Source organism: Acomys minous, assembly GCF_964271855.1.
Source record: "Acomys minous genome assembly, chromosome: 3".
In the NCBI taxonomy this organism is placed as follows: Eukaryota; Metazoa; Chordata; class Mammalia; order Rodentia; family Muridae; genus Acomys; species Acomys minous.
Window position 1 is genome coordinate 31,928,911 of NC_140485.1, and position 20,341 is coordinate 31,949,251.

A 20,341-nucleotide genomic window follows, 5' to 3' on the forward strand; every position below is an offset into this window, starting at 1 on the left:
AGCCAAGGATACACAGAGAAACCCTGTCTCAAAAAAACCAAAAAAAAAAAAAAAAAAAAAAAAAAAAGCCTAAAACCAGCAGGGTAAACTCCAAACTCTGCATCTCCAGGTGTGATGTCAAAGCGCTCTTCAGACCTCCAGCTCTTTCATCTTTATTGACTGCAACACACTTCTTTCTCTTAAGCTAGTTCCGCTCCCTGTTAGCAGCTCCTCTCAGCGGGTAGCCAAAGCTCTGGCATCTCTAACATCTTGGGATCCCCAAGGCAATCCAGACTTCCCCTTCACAGCTCCACACAAAGGCCTCTCTGGGCCTCCATGTGATGATACACACCTGGCATCAGCGGCTTTCCATAGTTGTGGAGGGAGATTCCATAATCTCTTTTTTTCCATCCTTGACTCTAAAGCCAGAACCGTGTGCCCAAAGCTGCCAAGTTCTGCTATTGCGGAGGCTTGAGCGTGGACCCCTTGTTCAGTTATGTTCACATTAGCTTTCTGGTGCTGGAGAGGTAGGTATCAGAATGAGTGTGAGATGCTGGGCCTGGATTGAGCATTTGAGATCTCAAAGCTCACCCCAGGGACACACTTCCTCCAACAAGCCACACTTACTCCACCAAGGCCGTACCTCGTAATATTGTCACGCCTTATGGGTCTATGGGGAGCCATTTTCATCCAAACCACCACAGTTCTGAACCTCATTATTAATTGTTTTTTCTTTATGTTCAGCTTTTTTTGGGGGGAGGTTACTTTTATATTCTGAATACCCTCTGTCAGATATACAACTGGTAAACCTTTTTTTCCTTTCACATTGTGGACTTTTTGCTCGAATGATGATGTCTTTTGTTGTAATCATGAATCTCACCCACTTATAAACCCTGCAAACTCTAGTAATAACCTACCTGTATGATATTCCCATTGGTGCACTAGTGGCACAAATGTTATGGGAGTAACCATCTACTTTTTGGTTGAATTTTAAGTTCACCCCATGGGATGTTACTCATGCCAAGAACCTGGGACTGGATAGGTCATGTATCCAGGGAAATATTAGTATTATTCTGCTACCTAAACATGGCAATAAGAGGCTCTTTAATGACACATTGCTATCCCCAATTGATCAGTACATTGATCAACCCTCAGGAGAGAAACTTCTTCTTGCAGTAGATAGGAATTAACACAGAGACCCACAACTGCACAGTATAAAGATAACGAGAGGCTTTGTAGTGCTCAGCGCTGAATGGGATGTCTTTATTAAATCCCTCTCCTCAAAGGCCCAGAGATCTATGTTGAAAAGAAGGCAGGTGCAATATTTAAAGGGAAGAGCATTTTCAAGAGACAATAGAACAGATGCACATATGAACTCACAGAAACTGTGACAGTGTGTGCGCGCGCGCACACACACACACACACACACACACACACACAGAGACACACACACATATATACGCATTGTATAAGCCCAAGCTAGACAAAATCCTAGCACAAAGGAAGGGAAGTATGTACCAAGTTCTACCACTAGCTAGAAGCTGTTTACAAATGATAATTGCTAGGAAAGGACAGAATTTATTTATTTATTTATTTATTTATTTATTTATTTATTTATTTTTACCCCAATGGATATCACCCACACTCCATGGCAGGCCCCTTGCTCAGGAGTTGGAAGTTTTTTAGTGACTTTTTTTTTCCTTAAGAAAAAAGATTTGGAGTTGGAAAGCACAGCAGATAACGGCTCAGCAGATAAGAGCATGGTCTGCTCTTCCAGAGGTCATGAGTTCAATTTTCAGCAACCACATGGTGGCTCACAACTACTTATACTGGAATCTGATGCCCTCTTCTGGTGAGCAGGTGCACACAGATAGAGCACTCATACATAAAATTAAAAAAAATTTTTTTCAAGAAATAAACAACATAAAAGTTGGGTGGGCAGAGTGGTAGAAAGAGAATCTGGAAGAATGGAAAAGAAATATACTGTATGGTGGCTAGAGAGATGGCTCAGCGGTTAAGGGCAATGACCACTCTTCCAGGAGTCCTGAGTTCAATTCCCCGGGAACCACATGGTGGCTCACAACCATCTATAATGTGATATGATGCCCTCTTCTAGCGTGCAGTTGTACATGCAGGTAGATCATGTAAACATAATAATAAATAAATAAATCTTTAAAAAATACTGTATGAGCCGGGTGGTGGTGGCGGCGCACGCCTTTAATCCGAGCACTCAGGAGGCAGAGGCAGGCGGATCGCTGTGAGTTCGAGGCCAGCCTGGTCTACAAAGCTACTCCAGGACAGCCAAGGCTAACACAGAGAAACCCTGTCTTGAAAAACAAAACAAACAAAAAACAAAAACAAAAATCAACCAACCAAACAAAAAAAAAAACTGTATGAAATTCTCAAAGAATAAATAAAAATATTCAATTTGAAGTGTTAAATATACTTCTGTGTCTAACCTGAAATTGCAATTTAGTATGTGTTGCATCATAGAATATAAGCTATGGAATTGGCTGACACAGCCAATGGCTTCCATGATTCAAGACTCCAATACATCCTGGTAGTACTAAAATTAAACGAGTGGATCATTTCACCTCTTTAAAAAATCAATTAGTTTATTTTATTTTAAAAGAGGGAAAGAGAGAACGCATGTAAGGTGCATCTCCCATGTGGCAGTCAGAAGATAACTTTTGGGAGTTGGTTATCCCTCCACTGTGGGATCTGGAGGGTAAATTAAAGTGTCAAGTTTACACTGTAAGTGCATTTGCCTACTAGTGTCACTTCTTTAAAAAATAAAATAAAATGATTTGCATTTTTAAGAAATGGAATGAGGCGAGATTTCTCCCCTACCCTACACATACTTTAAAAGTTACTAAAAACTTTGCATTACAACATAGCCACAGGCGGTCAAAAACTATTCCTCTGGATTATAAAAAAAAAAAAAAAAAAAAAAAAAAAAAGAACAGCGGCCTCTCATAGCCATGGTAAGGAGTCAATCAGACTTGGACTCTTGCTTGCTTCATCAGAGGCTGCACCTGCCCCAACCCAAGGTTTGAAATGTTTCCATTTTTCTAGGTAAATGTCCTTCAGTTTCTTGGAAAGCCACTTCCCGCCTTCCCTTCCCTTTCTCTTTTTAGTATGAAGATCTATCTTTTTCTGGTGTTTTTTTCTTTCTTTCTTTCTTTTTTATTTGGGGCGGGGGCTTCTTTTCTACATTTTTTTTCATGCCAGAAGGGTAATGTGTTGATGTTGTAATGTGGTGTGTGGGAGGCACAAGTCACACCATGGTGTGTGGGAGGCACAAGTCACACCATGGTGTGTGGGAGACACAAGTCACACCATGGTGTGTGGTGTGACTACCCAGTCATCTTGCTTATGAGCTGAAAAAGGATCCCCCTCTCTACTTTTGTGGGAACAGGTATGGCAGGTTATAGCAGGCAACTATGATGCTCTCTTGTGCTCCTCACTCACTGCCTCTTTATCTCCTCAGTGGAGCTGGCTTTCCACTGGAGCATCTTGGTAGCACAGGGCATAGGGGTGGATGCTGTAGGCCAGTTGTGCCTTGAAGAACCTACTACCATACGGGCTGGTGACTTGCTTCTAATGGGTGCTGTATGAAATGTAAATGAGGTGTCCTCCGCAATTGGAACATTTCCTAAGGTTACACTTTAGCAGGCTAGATACTCTCCTTTTATGATATATGCAGAGATTTTTAGAGACACTCAGGGGTGTATAGCCAGCCCCAATTCTCCCAGTCACCGCAGATCTTGGGATCTAAGTATGATAAAGCCTGCTTAGCATTTGGAAGGGAGAACCTCATGTGCTGAAGAGCTGCAGGCAGCTGATATAAGCATAACTATAGTCACATAACTGTACAAACTGAGTTCTGTCAACACTGGGAGTAAAGGCGGAAAGCAGATCTTCCCTAGTGGAGCCTTTGGTGAGTGTACAGCCCAGATGATGCCTTTGACTGTGAGCCCCAAAGGAGCCTCCACTAAGCCTGCCCATGAAAACAGACAATGAATATGGGGTGATTTGTGAGTCTAAGTTTGTGGCAATCTGTTATGTAGTATTAGAGCACTAATCCAGAAATCTGGGATTTGGTTCCATTATGTAACGTGGCTAGGGCTATTGAGTTCCCTCGGTCAGGCGGATATCCTGTTTATCAGTGTGATTTCCATAAAGATAGACTGCACAGCAGTTCTGGTATGGGATTGTTAGCTGCTGGGGACTCCATGTCTCTGGGCTTAATTTTTAGAATGGACGAAGAAGAGGCAGAGTTCCACTTGCTTAATGCTTCCCTAGACACCCTGTTCCAGGAAGCATCCCTAAGCAATCAGAGTAAAACAATGATAACAGAATGATGAGTGCATCTGTGTCCCGGGGAACTGGAGGAGTGAGAGGAAATGCCAGAAGTTGAAGCTCTACTCTGACAGGGCTTGTGAAGTGGTTGCAGTTTGTCTGACCCACCTTGCAGGCAAAAGCTTGCACTAGGTGGTTCCCCCCGATGTGTCTTTAGCTGCGCAGTAACTGAGCAATCCTAACTCACTGAATACTTCTTCTATTTTGGGAATGTACCCAGGATCAGTCTGTCTTTCTTAGTCACCTCTTTCTATATTTAATGGTCCCCACACTCAGACTTCTTCACTTATAGCTCTCTTTTATCTCTTGTTGTCTTGTGTGCCTTCTCCTACCTGCCCCTGAACAGATGGGGCCACCCGGTGATGTGTATCTCTCGGCAGCCTTTGGCGTGCCTTTCTGTTTTATTCCTCCTCACTCTTGGCTGGCTCACATGAGGAGGATGAACTGGATGCCATCCTCAACGCACACACACATGTGGAGTTCTCTGAGCTTCCTCTCGGTCTGACTTTAATTTCAAATGCTGCGGCTATGACTCAGTGTGCAGTAAGAAGAGCCGTGTGTCAACGAATGCGCCAGGCTTATCTCAGAAGACTTGAAAGTTTTCCAGTTAGGGGAACGAAATAATTTGGAACTGATGGGAAATGGGTGGCCTAGTATCCGGCACTCGAAGACGGAGACACTGCTGACATTTCTATCACCCATGGCTTACGCTAGTAGTTTTTATCAAAGAGCCAAACTCTTGTTTTTCTGAGGATGGAGTCAGCCGTGTTTCCTCTTACACTCACAGCAGTGGCACAGTCCAGTAATAGGGACCAGATAAAACAGATGGATGGGGTATTGTTTTAGGTTTGCTTATCGTACAATGATTTTACAAAGGCACAAGCAAAGATTACTTGGACATTGTTGGGAAACTGTTCCCACAGATTGGGTTTCACTGATTCTCTTTGCATCTATTCTGCATATCATTTAAAGGAGCCATGATTGCACTCATTGAACAAGAGAACTGTGGGGAAATTTACATGTTACAAAGAGCTTCCGTTTCCTTATTGTTAATTGTTATATATAATGGTTAACACGCTATTTCTACTTCTATGAAGCAGGAGTATGGTGCTGTAAAGATGCCCCGCTTGCTCACTCTGTCACGTGGTTGCTTCTCATACAGCAGGAACCCTTGACTCCACGTGCTGGCCTGTAGCTATTCCTCTTGGCTGCTGGCAGGAATTTTCTGGGTGCCGGGTGTTTGTCCGGGGGCTGGTCTTTGCAGTGTCCTGGTCCTCGGCCTTGAGTTGAGACTATCACTTGGCCAGTCCTCGTTTCTGCATTTGTAATTACAAATACTTCACATATGCTTTTTTGTATCTGCTAGTTTTCTCATCACTGTGACCCAATAACCTGACAAGAAGCAGCCTAAGGAAGGAAGGGTTTATTGTGGCGTGTGTGGTTGTAGGGGCCACAGTCTCTCACGGCAGGGAAGGCATGGTAGTGTGGTCATAGAGGAGACCCTATGCTGATATTTCCACAGACCAGGAAGTAAAGAAAGGGAGCATCAAAACTCCCCCTCTTTACAGTTAGTTATGGACCAAGTCTGTGAAGCAGTGCTGTCCACGTTAATTCTCCCTCTGCAAATACCCTAACACTCACACCCACAGACACCCTCACACTGACGCCCATAAATGCCCTCACACCCATGGCCACAGGTGAGCTTAGGGTGATTAGCGCTCTACCTGTTTTCTTTTAAAGGTGTGTGTGTGTGTGTGTGTGTGTGTGTGTGTGAATATCTGCCACATGTCTTTTGGTACCTTCAGAGGCCAGAAGAGGATGTCAGATACCCTGGAACTGTAGTTGCAGCTACTATGGAGGTGCCGGGAACCAAACTCTGTCCTTTCTAAGAGTGGGAAGCAGTCCTGTCTAACCTTTCTACATATTTTCTTAAAATTAATTAAAAATTTGACTTTCATACAATCAGAAACTTAGCTAATTTTACATTTGCCAATATGAATTATAGGTTGTTCTGTTGAACAAGGTTGTAAAGAAATACTGTAAAAATGCATATATTGAACCATGTGGTGGCACATACCTTTAATTCCAGCACTCAGGGAGGCAGAGGCAGGCAAATCGTTGTTAGTTTGAGGCCAGCCTGGTTAAAAAGAAAGAAAGAAAGAGAAAGAAAGAAAGAAAGAAAGAAAAGCATGTACTGTTAAGGGGATAAAACTAAGAATTGATTCTGTATATTTTGTTGTTTTTTTTCCCTCCTAAATATAGCTTCTACCAGACAATTTTCATAGCATTAGGCCTTGCCTATTCCAGTTCATTCTGTGCTATTACTTGTTCATGTGATAAATACCATACTAACACACTGGTATTTCCATAAGAAACTCCACTAACTTAGCTCCTTTTCGACCCGATTCACCTCTAGAGCATGCAGGGGCATCAGATCCTCTCAGCAGTGTTTACTTTCTGAATTCTCCTTGTAAGTGTCTTGGTTTAAGTGTGTCTTCAATGACACAGATGTAAGGGAGTGTGTGTACCAGTTGTTGTAGTTTGACTCAGAGTTTTTCATTCTCGCATTCATCTGACAATCATGCCACTTTGTTTTGTGTGTGCTCACCACTGGCTGGTTACCAAGAATGCAAAGATGAATAAAACATTAGTCCTGGCTGGGAAGAACTCCTAAAGGTGGAAAGAGTCATCCAAGTAGATAATCATAGCATGATACAAGTGCTCCATTGGGAATAGCGCTGAATCATCCTGGAGCAGTCAGAGAAGGTGGCATTCTGGTTAGATCGGAATTTATTGATGTGTAGGAATGAGGAGGTGGTGTGGCAGAGGTGATTTGTAGGTTGACAAAGAGTGTGAAGAGCAGTATGCAGGTGTTTAAGGATATGGTGAGTTTGGAGAATAGCAAGAAGTTGGGTATGGCTGGAGGAGTGTGTGTGTGTGTGTGTGTGTGTGTGTGTGTGTGTGTGTGTGTGTGTGTGTGTATGTGTGTGTATGTGTGTGTGTGTGTGTGTGTGTGTGTGTGTGTGTGTGTGTGTGTGTGTGAGATGAATGAGATGAGGGATGTTTGGAAAGAGAGGGAACAATGCTCTAAGTTAAGTATGGAACTTTAACTTGACTCTGTAATAATAGAGAGTATGCACAAAGGTCCTAAGACGGAAGAATGCTTAAGTATTCTTAAGTGATAAGAGAGAGTAAAGGTACATGGGTGAGACTGTAGCTGGGAAAGATGGGTCAGAGGAATGTTCTATACTAGTCAGTTAGTGCTGTCTGCAGGAGACATCACCTTGTAGTCTTCTGTTAGTATTGACTTGTAAGCTCTTTCAATCGGACTGACCATTGTTTATGCTAAGTCAAAGAGAGGGAAATCCAGGGGAAGGGCCCCAGCTGAGATGCATTGTAGCGGCCACTTTGTCAAGGCTTTGTGACTGATGGGCTAGGGAGTAGAGGGGGAAGTGGCTCCAACATCCTCTCATGAGTGACATTACTAACAAAAACAGAGAGTAAAGTAATTACAGAATTGTTACCTGAGGAAGGAGAAAGGAGTGGGCGTAGCACATCTGAAATCTTCATCCTCTCTTCTTGTTCTCCTCCTCTGTTTCTTGCCTTGGCTAGACCAGAGCATCCATTTATAGAACATTTCTGCTCACTTTGTACTGACTCTGAATGTCTTGGTCTTTGCTTTCCGTCTTTGGGTATGTTGGGTCTAAGCATACAATTTTTGAGAATTAATACTAGCAGTGAAACCATCAATCAGTTGAAGAAGAAGATGAAGGGTAGATGCTCTAATTCCATACGTTGGATGGTCCAAGGTACTCTGATCCTTCAAGTGTTCTGACTGAGCCAGGTAACACACAGCACCTCTTTATTGGCTTTGGATTTCTCTCTCTCTCTCTCTCTCTCTCTCTCTCTCTCTCTCTCGCTCTCGCTCTCGCTCTCGCTCTCCCATAACTCCCTTTCCCTGAAATATTCTTTCATGACAACTAACTGTGTGTTACTTCGTATTTCTGTCTCTACTATTTTAAGCACACCAAGCTTGGGGAGAAAAATATCTTGTGTATTGTATTATATTGATGTAACATCTGTCAAAAAAAAATCTATGGCCTATAGAAAAGGATAGAATAGAAGATAGGACATCCAGCAGGCAGAAAGGATTCTAGAATAGAACCAGGCATGGGGGATTCACCCAGGAAGATGTGAGGAAGACAGATGCATGGTACCTGAGCAGAGGTAACCAGCCATGCGGCAGGGTGTAGATTAGTATAAATGGGTTATTTTAAGTTATGAGGTAGTTGGAGAAGAGACTAGATATATGGCCTAGGAGTCTCACATATTATTCTGGGAGCTTGGGCCTAGGAGGAAAAGCATGCACCCTACTGCAATGCTCTATGCTTATATTTTTTAAAAGCTTGATTAAAGAGTATCACTGGGAGCCCATTTCCCTTATGTGTATTTAAAAGTCTTAGTCAAGCTACTCCATAGTTAAATAAAATGTTGTAGTCTACCATGTACCTGCGTATATTAGCGTGTATATTCTTGGCTTCCCCTGAGTTTCATGGCAGAATTATAGGAAAATACTCAGGCCTATACATCCCTCCTCTTCTACCTCTCTTCTCAACATATGCTTTGGATAGCAGCCTATGGGATGGTCTACAGTCCAACAAAGGGCTACCACCACACCTTGGAGTATGTGCAAAGTGGCTCAGCTTTCCTTCAGGGAAATCAACCAAAAAGAAAAACTATGTAGTCCCCAGATGGTACCTGGGTACAGCTACTTGGTCAAACCCTTTAGAACATGGACTTCAGGGGCCCTTTTGCAGCCTTCAAGGTTATGAACACATAGGACATCCTGGCAGTTCTCCAGTACATCCCATGGACATTAGTCTTAGGAAGTTAGAACTTGATATAAACATTTGGAATTTGTGCCATATGGATTGTCTCAGAATGGCAGGAGTAAGTGGATTCATCTAAGAAAGTGAGGTGGAATGAGTGAGGTCTAAGAACAGCACCGGGGGGGGGGGGGGGGGGGGCTAGGGGGTGGAGCCAGGGAAAGAGGCTTCGAGAGTGACTCAGGGTTTTGTCTTGACATTTCAAAAGAGTTTCACTCTTCTACTCTTAAAAGGCAAACACAGGCGGATTCCTCAAACAGCGAGGCAGAGTGACCGTCTCTCCCTTGGGTGCTCACTCAATAGCCCATGTATGAAGACTCTTCTACTCTTCCCAGCCACATCATGCTCACTCAAGCCCACCGAGCTGCCTGAAACTTTGAGAGTAATTCTTTTAAGATGAGTGCCTTCAGTGTCCACGTGCAGCAGTCTTATCTAGAGCTGCGATCTGAGTGTGTCCACTCAATCTGTATATTGAGACTTAGTCACTGTGTGATGGTGTTAGAAAGTGGGGATTTGGGGATTAAGTCATGAGGATGGATTTACAATGAGTGGGGTTAGTGACCTCATAAATGGGCTGGAGTGACCTGGCTGGGCTCCTTCTGCCACGTGAGGACCCAGTAGTTGCCCCTCTAGCTAACAGAACAGCAGTCATCTCAGAGGCAGAGACCGAGCCCCAATCAGACACTGAGCCTGCCGGTATATTAATCTTTTCCTCTGTAGAGCAGTGAGGACAAAGTTCCTCTAAGTGACCAGCATCAAGGGCGAAGACGCTTGGAGGTGGACACAATGCCTTTTTGAAGCATGAATATGAAATGATGGAAAAAAAGTTTGAGAATTTTGGGTAAAAAATTTTTTTTCATACTGCAACTATTTTTTCCCCCCTCTCACCATGAGAAACAGAGGAGAGAAGCAGTTTAAAGGGAGAAAAGACGGATCTTGGCTCACGGCTCCTGAAATTTGGCTCCTGAAATTTGCTTGTGGGCCAGTGGTGAGGCAGCTTGCCATGGGTGGGCAGGTGCAGCAGAAAAAAGCTGCTGTCCTCACAGGCCAAGGGACAGAGAAAAACAGGAAGTGACCAGAGCAAGAACTGTCCCTCAGAGATACCCCAGTGACTTCTTCCGACTAGGTCTCATCTCCTAAGTGTCCGTTCAGATATAAATTCACCAACAACTCAGTCCGTTCATGAAATTGGAGCCTTTATGATCCGATCACTTCCGTAGTGTCACCAGCTGGAGGCCTCCAGCACAGGCCTCTTGGGGGATGCTCATATTAAAGTCATGACATTTGTGATGGTTGATGTCGATTTTTAACTTGATGATCTCTAGAATCACCCAGGATTCAAGCTTCCTGAATACCTGAGTTTGCCTCTGGTCAATCCTTCAAGGGATTACCTAGGTTAGGTTCAGTGAGGCGAGAAGACTCATCTCAAGTGAGGGTAGGTAACACTCTTCCAAGGGCTGGGTTTCCAGATAGAATTAAAAAGAAAGAAAGGAAGGAAGGAAGGAAGGAAGGAGGAAAGAAAGAAAGAAGGAAAGAAAGCTCCCTGTTACCTAATTGTGGGCACAATGAGATCAGCCCCCCCTCAAGTTGGCTGCCATGACTTCGCTGCCTGGATAGACTATACCTTTAAACTGCGAGCCAGAATGAGCCCTTTTGCCCTTAAATTGCTTCTGTGAGAGTATTTTATTAAAGGAATAGGTAAAGTAACTAATGCGGTATTCTACTCTGGGGACCCAGAAGCCTCATGTCAATCTCCTGTAATGCAACTTGTACCTAGTCCATCCCCAAGAGTTCGCCCGACTCAGAAGATCCAGTACAAAATCCCTGACACTTTAGGCAGAGTTTGTGTTCAGTATTCCCCCTGAGATGCTTCTCTGTAAGCTCCTGTGAAAACAGAAATCACTTATATTCATGCATTGTAGAATAGCACACTCTAAAAGAGAGCGATAGGGCATAGAAAAGAGGAGTGGGACCCAAATCCAGCAGAGTAAGTGTGGAATCCTGGCACTTTATGTTAATCTATAATAACACGGGGAGGCAAGCTTTTCAGTAGCTCAAGTAGTAGCTGGGACTACTCTGAACTTGGTTGCCTCTGCATATTTGGATGGCTGAGCATGAAGAATTGAATGCTGGGAGAACAGGGTGCTAACTTTTTTGTTTGTTTGTTTGTTTTTTGTTTTTGTTTTTATTCTTTTTGTTTTTTTTGTTTTTTTTGTTTTTTTTGTTTTTTTGTTTTTTTTTTTTTTTTAGACAGGGCTTAATGGCTGTCCTAGACTCATTTTGTAGACCAGGCTCGCCTCAAACTCACAGCAATCCGTCTGCCTCTGCCTCTGCCTCCAGAGTGCTGGGATTAAAGGTGTGTGCCACCATGCCCGGCTCTGGTGGTATCTTCTTAAAGCAGGGTCTTTCAAGTGATTACATCTTTGAGCCTGTGACAAGTAAGGCTTAGCCAATTCCTGGAATGTCCCCAAAGCACTTTTTCTATTGCTTTGTGAAAAGTGGGTGACTTGTTTTTAGTACAGTTAACCTCTTTGGGAACCATACTTTATTTTCCCCAACTGCAACTTTTCAAAAATCTTTTTGCTCCACTTTTTGGTGCCATGTTTTGCCACCAACCAGGACAGAAGCAGCCAGCAGCAACCATGCCTCAGCCTGGCAAGCATCCTGTCTTGAAGTCTCCTTTACATTATTAACTAGTCCATAATCTTTAAATTTGGCCTCCTACAAAATCTCAAGCCGTGAACCAATATAAGTTAAATTGTTGCCAAGGTAATACAAATGGCCTCTAGTCTGAGTCTCAATGTCTCTCATTTCATTTCAAGCCTGGCCAGATATAGTCATAACAGCTTAATTTCTTGGTACCAGTTTTCTTATGTCAGTCAGATTTTTTTTTTCTGTGACAAGTAACAGAGAAAACGTTTAAAGTAGGGAAGATTTATTTTGGTGCATGATTTTGAAAATTTCTGTTCATGGTTAGTTGATTCCATTGTTTCTGAGCTTAAGGTGGGGCTGAGCCGCAGCAGAAGGGTGTGGCAGAACAGGCTGAGTTGCAGACCTCGTGATGGCCAAGGGATGAAGAGAGACAAGGTATGCCCTTCGAAACTTGTTCCCTCCAGACAGCTCCCTTTTCCTAACAGTCCATCCTGACTAGTAGGTGTGAAAGTGTTTATAATCCAACACCTCTCAATAGTGCCATCAGCTGAAATCAAACCTTCTACACACGAACCCTTGTTTCTAGGTGTGTCTGTTTCTTTAATTGTTGTGTGCACTTAAACATCTGGCACAGGGGGAAGAGCTGACCCTAAGGCTTTCATTTGGAAGGCTTTAACTAGACACTTACTGCTCTAGACGGGTTTGAATGGTCATTTTGTTGGATTCATTTGTTTTCCAATAAAGAAAGAGAACCGAAAAGAAAGCTGTTCCCAGATTCAGTCATCACGGCAACAGTGGGCTGAAAGCCTTCTATTAGATCTTTGTATGCGTGCTGTAGTGGGGTGTAATAAAGGCCGAAGAGAGGTAAAAAAGTGGGCAGCTTTACATCAGGATTACTTCTATTACAAATCTGGAGAACCCTTTACAGGCTCACATTTTTAGTACTTGGCTTTCATTTGGCAGTACTCTCTTGGGAGATTGCAAAACCTTCAGGACGTGGGACCTGGTGGATGGATGGAGGCCTATAAGTTATTTTGGTCTCCAGTCTCGGTCTAATTCCCTGTTCCTTATCAGCTGCCGTGTAAAGCGGCAGACACAAGCTCCTGCTGACATGCGCAAAGGCTTCTCTGCCATTCCTTCCCGACCACGATGGCCTGTCCCTCTGAAGCCCCGAGCTCATAGCACCCTTCCCTCACTCAGCTCCTCCTATCATTACAGCAGTGAGAAGAAAAGCGACTAGGAATACATTAGAGTCAAGTGCTGGTTAGAGAAACACCTGATTGATTTCAGCAAAGCAGGAGAGGATTCCTTGCAAATGTGCCGTGGCAACTGGGATGTGAAGAAGTGAGGAGGCAACAGGATGTTTTACAGGCATGAGCACGGCTGGGGGGGGGGGGGGAAAGAAGCCATTTTGGTTGTAGAGATTCACTTCAATGTGTTTGGAGTCTAGGATGGAGGGGGCTGTGCTGGAGAGTAAGCGCACAGTCGGTGTGGTGATGGTGATCCCACCAAGACCAGCTTTTGTTCTCATTAAGGTGTTCAGGTTTTATTTGGAGAGTAAGAGGAAGGTACCACAGCAATTAAGAAGAGGATGGGTTGGCTGGAATGATTACTAGAGCTGCAAAATGGGGACTAACTCCAGGGAGCGGCATGCCCAGACGCTGGGAGAAGACTTTAGAGGTTCCGATGTTAACGTTGAGTTGATGGTGGCTCAGCCTGGGAATAATGAGACTAGAACCCCAGAACTCATTCGGACAAGAAGAGGGTAGAATTTGAGGGTGATTCGGTCAGCAGTGGAAGATAAGGTCTCCAGCAAAATATGCTCTAACAATGACCAGAGAGGGCCAAATGGTAGACTGGCGGGATGTGCCCATCAAGTCTCAGCTGTGAGGTCCGGATTGGGACTCCCTGAGTCTGTTCGTGAAACTCAGCGGCAACAGCAGTAGGGCTGCAGGAGAAGCTGGTTTAGCTCCAAGTCATCTGGGCCTGAGGAGAGAGAAGCTTACAACACAGAGGCTGGAAGGCAGGAGAGGAAGCCTTTCCCAGGGGTTATAAACAAGATCTCTTACCCATCCCAGAAGTCAATGGGGTGGGGGTGGTGGGGGAGCTCCTATGAGATTTGGTAAGAGAGTGAAGGTAAGTCACTCTTTTACCCAAAACACACGAACAAACCAAACCAAACCAAACAACTGCATCCTCTTTTTTTTTGACATAAAAGCCTCCTGTTCCCAAGTGCATGCTAGTACCCTATGCATTTCTCAAATGTCTCTCTTCAGAGAGCTCTTAACGCCTTTCATTTGAAAGATACTGCTTTCTTGGATTACACGCCATGAAATTGTGACTGGCTGGCAGGCGACCTCTATGTATATACACGAGTGTTGTAGTGCAGATATTATGTACGTAATAACAGGCTCTAGTGGTCACTTCATTGACACTGGAGTTCGAGAATTGAGGTAAAATGCAGAGAGGGCTGAACAGCTCTGCATTTGTCTCGCTCTCCTCCCTGTTCTACCCCGATCATCACCCCCCCCCCACCCCACACTGGTCCTTTTATACACCCGAGCTAGCCTGATTCATCAGCCCCTCTTCCCTCCCTGCCTCCTACAGAAGCTGCTAAAATTATTTTCTGTTGAATTATGACAAGATTTCTCTAGAGTCCCAAGCTCCAGGCTTGGTTCCATTGAGTACAGTCACGTCTTCATTCTGGAAGGCCTTTTGAACTTTCTTTTGTGCCTCTTGTGGTTCATTCTGTGATATTTAAAAAAAAAACCTTTTGGAAATTTATTTACTTTTATTTTACGTATACTGGTGTTTTGCCTCCACGCATGTCTCTGCACCACATGCTTGTCTTGTGTCCATGGAAGCCAGAGGCAACTTTGCTTCCCCTGGAACTGGAGTTACAGATAGTTGTGACTGACAATGTGGGTGTAGGAACTGAACCCGGGCCGCCTGCAAGAGCAGCCAGTGCGCTTGTCTGCTGAGCCATCTCTCCAGGTCCAACTCTGTGATCTTGTGGAGGTAGGTTTTCCAGGACGGAGGGAGGCCTCGCTGTGTTGTTCCAGGTGAACTGGAGAGCTTTTCCAGGCAGTGCTAGCAGCTTTCTGGAGCTGGTTCCCACCCAGTTTTTGTTTCCTTGTGTTTTCCCACCCTTGATTTAGAGACTGACTCTCTATGTGTAATGTATATGTATGTGTAGTGTATGTGTAATATATATGTACGTGTAAATGTCTGGGTATGTGCACATGTGTGGAGGCCGGAGGTTGAGTTGATGTCAGTGTCTTCCTCTAGCTTCTCCACATTATTATTATTATTATTGTTATTATTATTGTTATTATTATTATTATTATTATTATTATTATTATTATTATTATTACTCAGTTAGCCTGGAGATCTTTGATCTGGCTAGACTTACTGCCAGCAAGGCCCAAGGATCCTCCTGTCTCTGCCTCCTGAGCACTATGACTATAGGTGCACGCTGCCACCTGCCTTTTTTACTTGGGAGCTGGGGATCAAATTCAGGTTCTTGTATTTATGCTGCAAACACTTTACCAATTATGCTGTCTCCATAGCCCTGTCTCCTTGTTTCCTTAAACCCTCCCTCACTCCTCTCTCTCTCTCTCCCTCTCTCTCTCTCTCTCTCTCTCTCTCTCTCTCACTCTCTCTCTCTCTCTGTATGTGTGTGTGTGTCTGTCTGTCTCTCTGTTTCTCTTTCTATGTGTGTGTGTGTGTGCGCACATGCATGCATGTGTGCAATACCAAAGCTTGCATGCAGAGGTCAGAGGGCAGCTTTTAGGAGTTGATTCTCTCTCTCTAGCACCTGGGTTCCTGGGATTGAAATCAGGTCCTCAACACTGGCAGCAGGTGCATTCATTCATCCACTGAGTCAACTCAGTCTGCCACTCCCCCTGATTCTTTTTGTTTATTTGTTTGGTTTGGTTTTGAGACAGGGTTTCTCTGTGTAGCCTTGGCTGTCCTGGACTTGCTTTGTAGACCAGGCTGGCCTCGAACACTCAGAGATTTGCCTGCACCGTGCCCGCTTTTCCTTGATTTTTAATTCTCAACTCCTGCCATTCTGAAGGATAGTTTCCATGTAGTGTCAGTGACCTTGACTGTGTTTATTTATTTATTTTTCAGAAAATTGACTTCATGAACAAGGCCTGGATACTTCCGAAACACTTATATTTAAGACATTTCATGGGGGAATTAGTCCATGAATAAACTGAGTCTGCATAGGTAGCTAGATGTATTTTGTAAAAATTACTGATTATACCATCACCATCTGCCCCAGTGCTCAAGACAGGCATAGCTCAGAGGGCAGCTTCCAACAGATGAGCCTGATGCAGGCTGAGCTCGTTGGAAGCTAGTGACTTTCTTCTGAGCTCTTGAAGTCACTTGATTAGCCTGCTATCTATGAACCTAGTAATTTGAGCTGCCTCTGATAAATGCATAGACAAACAGTTCTATTAAGCACATGTGACTCATTGCCACAAAACTCAAGTATGTGTTAAGGTGTCTTTAAGGGTCATATTTTATTCCCAGTTTGGCAGCAGAGAAAGTCAGGAGCAGAGGAGTAAGTGCCGAGTTGATGTGAATACCGAGTAAGGAGCTGAGCTGCAAGAAGTCAGCCATCTTTTTACTTAAAACAAACGTATGTGTTTGAATATTTTTTCCAAATGTATTTGGGCATGATTATGCCTGGTACTACGGAGACCAGAAGAGGGTGTCAGGGATTCCTTGGGACTGGGGTTTGGATGGTTGTAAGTTCTATGTGGGTGCTGGGAATTATCCCAGCTCCTCTGGAAGAGCAGCCAGTGCTTTCATCGCTGAGCCGTCTCTCTAGCCCTGAAGTCAAGTATCTTAATTTATGATTTAATAATGTTCTTCCCAAACACACTTCATTTAAATGTTCTTTTTCTTCAAAGATAAGTGTTTACTGAAGTCCTAGTACAATATGAAAGACATTATGACACACACCAAAAACAGAGGCCTATTCTGACTTGTTTGGAATGCATAGGTGTGGAAATCCTGACATCAGTGGCATGCTTGGGAAGAAATAACACCGGGCAGTCTATAACAAAAGTATAGACTGAATACTGCATACCACCTGAATACTGTGGAAAGTAGGCTAATATGGTTAGAAAAGATTGTGGAGGAAGCCAAGACATGACACAAACTAGGATCTGTCCTCATGTCATCTCAGAGGGATGGATGTCTCTTCTGGGTTGGTAGGAGGTCCCTGGAGGCTCATGATTATTTTGCTGAAGGAATATTTGTGAGAACTTCATTTCCAGAGGTTAACAAGCCTGGCTACATGGCCTCTGATAACAAATGGAGTGAGCACCTTTCTGTGAAAGTTACCAGCATGCCCATGAAGATTTTAATTAGGAAAGCGCGCATGCATTTATGGAGTGTCAGTCACATGCTAGACATTACCATAGGCTCTGGAGACTCAGTATCAAATGAAGCCCTGTCCACACAGTCAGCAAGGCGGCAGTCTAGTGCAGATGGACACTTTGATTGGCGTCTGCAAAACAGTCTGCTAATTCTGTCATGAGGTATAGGTGAATCCGAGGACACAGATGGGAAGGGATTCTAAGTTGGGAGATGAGGAAGAGCTTTAAGAAGGACCTTACAGTTGAGCTCAAGCTTTGAAAAATGTATTTTATTCTTCCTGACAGAAAAATGACACATATGTATATTAAACATCAGATATTTGCTAAGACAATGGAATAATTGCACTTCCCTTTATTCCTTTGTTAAGTATAATTAAAAACTACACACATGGGCTGGGCCTGTAGCTCAGTATGCTTGCTATCTAGGAATGAGGCTTGGGCATGATCCTTAGAACTGAAAGCACACACACACACACACACACACACACACACACACGCACATACACACACATATACACACAAACACACACATACACAGACACACACATATACACAAACATACACAAACACCCACACATACACCCCCACACACATACACACACACAGCAACACAACTTCAGGATATTATAACTCAAAGAAACTTAGAAAGATTCTTGAGGATCTCGGAGAGAAGACACGATGGCTAATGCCCAAGGAATGGTGACTTGAAGATCACTTCCCTGGCTTATCTTTATGTTTGATTCTGGATATGAGGAAGTCAGCAGCCTAAAACTTCAAAGACACCAAACAAAACAAACAACAGAACAAGCCGCCCTACACCTGCTGGAAATGGGTAGTCTAGCAAGGTCAAAAGCATTTAGACAACACTCACTTTCCCTTGGCCAAAACTGCAGAAGGTGAAAGAACCCTTTCTTCTTTGCCTACATCCTGGAAGGACAAGGAAGAAACTTCAATTTCATTTTTGCCAACTCCAATGACGCTCCCTCTTGTGTCCTTGGGCATTAACCCCTAAGACACAAAAGTTTACACTCACAAAAAATGTTTTTACATAGATTTTTTTGTTATAAATTTATTTACATACAAAAAAAACCCCAGAGATTATTTCTATGGAACACTATTTGGCAGCAAAAGAATGAATATTCCTGATAAAACAACCTAGAAGATTCTCCAAAGACTCCCACTAAGTAAAAGGGGAAAACACCTTCCAAGGTCACAAACCTGCATCACTTATAAAACTGGGAATAGAGATACTCAAGGCCCAGCTATTCCACTCCTTGGAATATACCCAGGAAATGCTCTATCACACAACAAGGACATATGGTCAACCATGTTCATAGCAGCCTTATTCATAATAGCCAGAACCTGGAAACAGCCTAAGTGTCCCTCAGTTGAAGAATGGATAAAGAAACTGTGGTACATTTACACTATGGAATACTACTCAGCTATTAAAAACAAGGAAATCCTGAAATTTGTGGACAAATGGATGGAACTAGAAATGATCATAATGAGAGAGTTAACCCAGAAGCAGAAAGACTCACATGGTATATACTCATTTATAATTGGGCACTAGCCCAAAAGGCATGTCCCATGAAAGTCTTCACTTACCAGGCAATTGGGATAGATGTGAAGACATCCTTTTGAGACTCTAGGTGAGAGAAGTATGGGAGAATGGGGAAATAGAAGGATCCAGAGGGTTCTAGAAACCTACAAGAAGAACATCTTGATGGGTGGATCAGGGCCCAGGGGGGTCTGCTCAAACTATTGTACTATTCAAGGACAACACAAGTAGTAAACATCAAACCCCTACTCTGATCTACCCAATGGACAGGACATTCTCCACAGTTATGTGGAGAGCAGGGACTGACTCTGACATGAACTCTGGTGCCCCATATTTGACCACCTCTGCTTGGTGGGGAGGCTTGATGACACTCAAATAAAGAATAAGCGGGCTACCAAGATGAAACTTGATAGCCGATGACCATATAGTGGGGGAGGAGGTCCCCCTAGGTCTTAGACCTAGGGGAGGGGAATAAGGTGAAAGTGGGAGGGAGGGAGGAATGAGAGGATACAAGTGATGGGATAACAATTGAGTTGTAATATGAATAAATTAATAAAGTTAAAATAAAAAAATAAAAATAAAAAGTTACATAATTGTACATTAAAAAAAAACACTATAGACTTTTAATCGAAGAGCCAGCTCATCAGCTCTTATATAACGTTCTTTTTAAAAAGTACTTTGTGTGCAAGGATGTGTATATATGTACCACATGTGTGCAGTGCTTGGAGAGACCAGAAGAGAGCACTGGAGCCCTTGGGATGGTAGTCATAGACAATTGTAAACTGCTATGTGAGTGGAAGAGCAGCCCGTGCTCTTAACTGCTGAGCTGTGGCTTCAGTCTCTATAACATTCTTGAAATGCAAAGAAGACTAGTGATTTCTGGGCTTAAGAACACTGCAGAGGAGGAATCGCCATAGTGACATACCTCTTCTAAATTTTGACTGTATCGCTGTGGTATCTTGGTTCTGTTACTGCCTGCTCTTGTATTATCCTGCAGTATGCTGCATGATGCTTTGTGAAGACACAGGTACTAAACTATTTCTGTGTGAATAACCTTGTAAAAAGTTACTATTTGGGGAAACCCTGCAGGGTAAAGGATACATGTGATCTCTATTATCTCTGATAACTGTAGGCAACTCTATGATTATTTTAAAATAAAATCTAATTAAAAAGTCAAACTGTTTTCAAGGTGGAGTTATAGAGGTCAAGGAAGAGGAGGGAAAGGTATTTTGGGTAGATGGACAGCAAAACCTGAAAGCAAGATATGTGGTGCATCAGCCTAAATGACAACTGACTATCCAAGGCCAAATTATAACGGACGCCCTTTAAGAAATTGAGAATTTCTGAAAATCACAAGTTTCAAAGAAATGGGAAGGTGACACAGTCAGGTGTTTCCTTGGCAATGGTAGTGGGCTGGGGTGACTGGAAGTTGAGCTGAGATACTTGCGGCCATGAGAGATTAGGAGTTTAGAAATACTGAGGAGTTGAGAATGCACACTTGGGATGGAGCA

At 43.4% G+C, this 20,341-nt stretch overlaps 1 long non-coding RNA gene across 5 annotated transcripts in view; it reads left to right on the forward strand.

Annotated features, from left to right (window-relative positions):
* Positions 1 to 20,341, forward strand: part of LOC311594128 — a 297,973-nt gene that overhangs the window by 203,457 nt on the left and 74,175 nt on the right. The gene's annotated exons all lie outside the window — the stretch shown is intronic.